The following is a 7,135-nucleotide window of genomic DNA, read 5'->3' as shown; positions in this document are numbered from 1 at the left end:
AGGCGATCTACTTCTTTGTTGACGATTTTGGCTCGCTCAGGACCGAGCTTCCTTCGCTTTTGTTTTACCAGCCTGAATGTCAGGTGCACATTTAAATCATGCGAGATGATCTCTGAGCTGATTCCGTGCATTTCATCAACGGACCACGCGAAGGTGGACATGTTTTCTTTAAGGAAGGAGATCGATTCGGCTCGGAGTTCGCTTCCTAAACCAGCCCCAATCTTGATTTCCTGGTCCAAAAACTTCTTATTAATGAATATAGACTCAGTGAGGTCGTCTTTGAGCTGCTTCCGAACTGGGTTCTTTGCGACCTCGAGCTGTGGTTGCTACTGGACCAATAGCTTATGACTCGCGAGATAACAGCTTCTCGTCACTCTTTGACTTCCTAGAATTTCCTGAACTCCCTGCAGGGTTGGGAATTTGACACACTGATGGTATGTCGAAGGCACAGCCTTCATCTGGAAGAGCCAAGGTGTCCCCATTATCGTATTGTAGGCCGCAGGTCGGTCGAATACCGTGAATTCTAGCATTTTGACCACTCCTTGAGTAGAGACTGGCAGAGTTATTGTCCCCAACGACATTGACATCTCACTCGTAAATGAAACCAAAGGAGAAGGAGGACCTGCGATGTGTTCTTTACCGATGTCCATTCTTGTAAGCGTTTCCAGGAAACTTAAGTCCACCGAACTCCCAATATCTATCAAGATCTGGCATACTTCGTGATTTGCGATATCCAGTGATATGACAAGTGCGTCATCATGCGGAGTATTCAGGTCCTCGGTTTCCTTCTCCGTGAAGGTGACTTCGGGTAAATCACTTGTAGTAACTTTAATTCGCTTGGGCTCCGGGTTCGTGAGTTTCCGCTGGTGATCTTTTATTGCTGTGATCGAGTTACGGAAAAGGCGCGAACCACCCATTATGACGTCTATTCCTTTCTTGGTAGCTGTATCTCCGTCAGCCTGCTTTGGCTTCTTCAACGGTGGAGCATCCTCATCGACCTCGGTTACTGTTTTTTGATCAAGCTCGTCGATAGTCACGCTTGGCATTTCGCCAGACACAAACTTTTCTGCGAGAAGGTGCATCAATTTCTTGCAGTCGCGGGTTGAGTGTCTGTTTGCTTTGTGTAGTTTGTAGTACGCATTCTCGTCTCAGACCCACTTGTTACTTGGGAGCACTCCGCTCTTGGAACGTGGTGAGAACGGTGGTTTGGATGGTGAAATCCTAGGAGAACCTTTTTGCGGAGACTTATCCACGGTGAAGGTAGCGAATCCAGACTTAGGAGTTGGTGGAGGAGTCTTCTTAGCAGGTACTTTGAACCGAGGTTTGGAAATAACTTTATGTTTTTGGGCCGCAGCCGCTTTTTCCTCTTCTGCAACTATCCAGTTCAAAGCCTGATGCAAAGCGTCCTGAATGGTAGCAAACTGTTTCACAGTTAACTCTTCACGTAAACGAGACTCGTGCCATAGACCGTTCTTCAGGGCGGACAAGGTAGTTGAATCTGAAAGCCTTGGAATCTGGACTTGGATTTCCTTTAACTTAGTTATGTATGAGGGAAGTGATTCCCCAGCAGCTTGGTTCGGGTTCCAAAGTTGGGCATCTGTTACCGCTGTTTTAATCAAGGTAGAGTATTGCTTGATAAAAGAAGATGACAGCTCCATGAAATTGTTAACGGAGCCAGCTGCCAAAGATGCGAACCAGAGTAGAGCTGGTCCACAAAATGTTTCTGCAAACAACTTACACTATCCGGCGTCTGCTTCGTGAGGCTCGAGGTCCACGCGGTTAGCTGTCAGCAAGAAGGTTTTGAGATGAGTAGTCGGGTCTCCTTTCCCTTTGTAGCTCGTGAACTTTATTTTCCCAGTATCCTTAATGCGAACTCTGGCTATCTGATCGGGGAAGGGAGTCTGCTTGGACTCTTCGATTACTCGGGAGATGTCCGGTGCCAAAGTGGTTGCACTGTGCATCATAGATCGCATATCTCGGATCTCGCTCTGTATCCTATGGAACTCAGGGTTGGAAGCGTAACACGGAGTGAGGTTTTCTTGAAGGACATTTCCTCCCACAGGGGGGGGGAACTTGAACTGGAACTTCTGAGGATCCAGCGACTTTGATTTGAACCGGGGTGTGGTTATCCCTGACCAGCGGTGGTGCTGCCTGAGGAATTGTCTGAGGTGGGAAAGTATTCCCTTGAGTTGCTGTTGCCGTCGTCTGCTGCGGGGTAAATGGCAGAATGACGCTAGTGAAGTCGAGAGCGCGTCGTCGCGGGTTTTGCTCGGAAGAAAGGAGATCGACCCTGATGTGACCGCCGGACGCGGTCGTCTACGATCGCGGTACGGACGCGGCTTGAGCTCTCGGCCAACTTTCAATCGGTGAAGCTGTTCACGGCCGAGGTTCTTGGCTTCGGATCTAGGGGAGAATCAGACGATGGAAACGGAGTTTGAAGGAATTCAAACGAGCCGTTCGAGAGATACTCCGGGAAGCCACGAACGGTTCAATCGGACAGTACGGATGCGGGACGAGCGGGTGGACGTTTTCGAGGGAAACGATAGCTGGAATGATTTGAGATGGTTCGAGGGGACTCGAGAAAGATGAAAGAGGACAGATGGAAACGTGATGAGGGAAAATACGGATGGTTCGATTGACGACACAAGAGGTTTGGCTCTCCTCTTGATACGGTCGCTAACAAGGGCGAACCCGGTTCGCGTCTTGTTAGGGTTTCCTCAAGGTTCAATCCCGGATTGAAGAAAGAGAAGAGTGAGACAAGTTTCAAGAATCTCTCTTGAGGAAAAGTTTTATTTTCATACAAGTCTAAGGAGGAACAAGGGCTTAAAGAGAGTTTAAATAGCTAGGTCTAGATAGGAGCTTAAGGACACGCGGATTCATCTTGATCCGCACATCGTCCTTTTGACGTGTCCCCTTTACAAAGAGAACACATCGCCACCTTTTGACTAACACGCTTAGCCACAAACACTCTCCAACGTTCACAAACATAGGATCAAAAGAGAATATTCTCAAGTTCAAAATTAAACCAAAAATAAGAGGGAAAGAGAGATAACCGCCTTGGCCTTGCGCGTGAAGCAACTTAGCCTTTAGGCGTTTTGCGTTTAGCTCCATGCCTCGTTAAAACCTCCTCCGGTAAACCCATTGGGACAAACCCGGAGTGAGGAAAAAGAGTACACTTCCTCGCTTAACGACTTGACCGTCTTCACTCTTGGGTAAGAGTGAAGACTAAGCGGACTGAGCCTTCGGAGTCTTCGTTGGGTGGCTGGTGTCGGACGTAGGTTCGGACAAATAGGTTGAGCCGCTGTTTGGCCGCCTTTGCTGAGCTCTTGGAACGTGTGGTGGCTCCGGGAAGGATCGTTGGAGCCTTGGCCACGTCTGAAGAGGTTGCCCTGGTCGCGTCCGATGCGTCTTGGTCAGGCGTCTCGGTCGCGTCCGGCGTGTCTTGGTCTTCTTGGCTGAGGTCGCGTCCTGCGATCACATCATTCCCTCCCCCTTGAAAAGGTTTTGTCCCCAAAACATCTTCGTCTTCACCTACATCAAACGGAACGAGGTCAGTGACATTGAATGAGGTGGACGTACCATACTCACCTGGAAGCTCAAGTCGGTAGGCGTTATCGTTGATCTTCTCGATGACTCGGAATGGGCCATCTCCTCGCGGGCTGAGCTTGTCCTTGCGTTTCTGCTGGAACCTCTCCGGCCTTAAGTGTAACCAGACCCAATCACCAGGTTTGAACAGCATCGGTTTACGTCCTCGGTTGAGGAAGCGTGCATACTGCTCGTTCCTTCGCTCTATGTTGGCTCGGACCTCCTCGTGCAAAGCCTTGACCATTTCTGCTCGTGCGACTCCGTCTTGATTCTCGGCTTCATTCGGTGGTATAGGGAGGAGATCCAGGGGCGTCAAAGGCTTGAATCCGTATGCGACCTCGAATGGCGACCTTTTCGTAGCTGAATGCACCGCTTGGTTGTATGCAAACTCGATGATCGGAATGCACTCGAGCCAGGAGCCTTTGTTGCTGGCGATAGCTGTGCGGAGTAAGGCGCCTATTGATCTGTTGACGACCTCCGTTTGGTCGTCGGTGTGAGGGTGAGCCGCGGTGGAGTACAGTAACTTCGTCCCGAGCTTGCGCCAAATAGTTCGCCAGAAGTGACCAAGAAACTTGGGATCCCGATCGGATATGATGGTGCGCGGAACGCCATGAAGCCTTACGACCTGACTAAAGAACAAGTTCGCCAATTGCACAGCATCATTGTTCTTATTGCATGGAATGAAGTGAGCCATCTTCGAGAACCTATCAACAACCACCATGATACTATCTTTATGCGCCAAGAAGGGTAGGCCGAGGATGAAATCCATGGAGAGATCGATCCATGGTGCGGTGGACACGGGCAAAGGCATGTAGAGGCCATGCGGGTGAGTTGTCGACTTGGAGGTGCGACAAACTATGCAACGGCCGACGTGCTTCTCTACCATACTTCGCATCTTTGGCCAGTAAAAATGCTCCTTGAGCACGGCCAAGGTCTTGGTGATGCCAAAATGACCCGCTAAACCTCCACTATGGGCTTCACGAACTAGCAACTCCCGGATAGAACCATTTGGTATACACAGCCTTCGACCTCTGAACAGGAAACCCTCGTGAATGTAGAACTCGGTGTAGATTCCTTTCCCATGGTTCTGGAAGCAATCTCCAAACTCAGCATCTCCAGCATAAGCATCTTTGATGCTTTCAAAACCCAATACGCGCGCGTCCATTGTGGTGATTAGTGCATGCCGTCTCGACAAGGCGTCGGCGACTACGTTCTCCTTGCCCTTCTTGTACTTAATGACGTATGGAAACGACTCAATGAACTCCAACCATTTCGCATGACGTCTCTTGAGGTTGGTCTGGCCGCAGAGATGCTTGAGAGTTTCGTGATCAATGTGAATCACAAACTCTCTCGCCAATAGATAATGTTGCCAAACCTCCATGGCACGAACGAGGGCGTATAACTCCTTGTCATACGTAGGGTAATTAAGCGTAGCTCCACTAAGCTTCTCACTAAAGTACGCCACCGGTTTGCCTCCTTGAGTCAGGACAGCTCCGACTCCAACTCCCGACGCATCGCACTCAACCTCAAAAGTTTTGTTGAAGTCGGGCAATGTAAGCAAGGGTGCTTGCGTGAGGCGTTTCTTGAGCTCGGTGAACGCCTTGTCTTGTTCCTCTCCCCATCGAAACTCGCTGTTCTTCTTGATCACGGAGGTGAGAGGCGCGGCGATCGTACTGAAATCTCGCACAAACCTCCGGTAAAAACTGGCTAGGCCGTGGAACGACCGGACTTGAGTGATGCTCGTTGGCGTGGGCCACTCCTCTATTGCGCGTATCTTCTCTCCATCGACCTTGAGGCCCTGCGAACTCACAACAAAGCCTAAAAAGACCAATTCATCAGCAGCAAACACGCACTTTTTCAAGTTTGCGTAGAGTTGCTCTTCGCGGAGGGTAAACAAGACAGCCTCTAGGTGTTTAACATGATCAGTCAAACTAGAGCTATATACCAATATATCATCAAAATAAACCACTACGAATTTATTGATAAACGATCTCAAAACATGGTTCATAAGACGCATAAAGGTAGAGGGGGCGTTAGAAAGACCGAATGGCATTACCAGCCATTCGTACAAACCCTGTTTTGTCTTGAAGGCCGTTTTCCACTCGTCACCCTCCTTCATCCGAACTTGATGGTAGCCGCTCTTCAGATCGATCTTTGAGAAGACACTGGCGCCGCTAAGCTCGTCTAGCATGTCATCGAGGCGTGGAATGGGGTGGCGGTATTTGATAGTGATGTTGTTGACGGCTCGACAGTCAACGCACATCCTCCATGATCCGTCTTTCTTCGGGACTAGTAGCACTGGTACAGCACACGGACTCAAACTCTCTCGGACGTAACCTTGCGCCATGAGCTCTTTGACTTGTCGCTCAAGCTCCTTCGCCTCTTCGGGGTTGACACGGTAGGCTGGCCGGTTGGGAAGCTGCGCTCCTGGGACTAGATCGATCTGATGTTCGATGCCTCTGATCGGTGGTAGGCCTTCGGGGAGTTCTTCGGGGAACACATCGGCGAATCGCTTGAGGACGCCGCGTATGACCTCCGGTAAGGCTTCTAGTGAACCATCAAGACCTGAAAGCAATGCATCTCGAAACAACATCAAAATCACTTGGGCTGAGTCCTTAAGGGACTTTCTAACATCACCATATTGAATCAGGAAATTCTTTTTATCGTTCGAGTCTTTAGACAACTTGTCTTGCATTTCATGTACTTGCGTGGGGCTCAAGGGTTTCAAGCAAATACGTTTGTTGTCATGAACGAAAAAGTATTGGTTAGTATGGCCGCAGTGTGTGGTGCGCTTATCAAACTGCCATGGGCGCCCCAATAAGAGGTGGCTAGCTTGCATAGGCACCACATCACAAAGAACTTGATCCTTATACGGACCGATACTGAATGGGACCGTGACTTGTTCCTTTACTTGGATCACGGTCTTATCATTTAACCATCTCAAGCGATAAGGGCGAGGGTGGTTTGTGGTTTCAAGAGAAAGTTTCTTGACAAGACTGGAACTTGCCACATTAGTGCAAGAACCTCCATCTATGATCAAGCCACAAACGCGACCACTTACAGTGCATCTCGTGTGGAAAATGTTGTCACGTTGGTTGGCGTCATCCGTGGCTACACCGGCGTTCAGGATGCGGCGTATCATGAGCAGCTCTCCGACCTCGGGTTCCGCAACAGCTTCTTCCAGCTCGGTTTCTCCTCGCACCATTTCTTCCGCGGCCTCAACGTCGGACTCGATCTCGCCAGCCTCGGTCAGTATCATCGTCCGTGCGTTCGGACAATCACGAGCGTAATGGCCTCTCCCTTGACACTTGAAACATACAATGTCGCGGCTCCGGACGTCGGTGGTGTTGCGTCGCGGATCTTGGCGCTCATTGGTGGCCGGCTCCCTTGGTTTGAACCTTGAGTCCGCGCTGGTCGCCTTTGGTTTTTCCGGCAATCGGTTTGATGGCGACACGTTAGGAGTCCAATTGGCAGCCCCTTGGGTTCGGCCACGAGGCGCAGAGGCGCTCTTCTTCTTGATTTGAGTCTCAATTTGCACCGAGAGATGCAA

Source organism: Camelina sativa, chromosome 9, assembly GCF_000633955.1.
Source record: "Camelina sativa cultivar DH55 chromosome 9, Cs, whole genome shotgun sequence".
In the NCBI taxonomy this organism is placed as follows: Eukaryota; Viridiplantae; Streptophyta; class Magnoliopsida; order Brassicales; family Brassicaceae; genus Camelina; species Camelina sativa.
Note: the sequence above shows the minus strand (reverse complement) of the source record.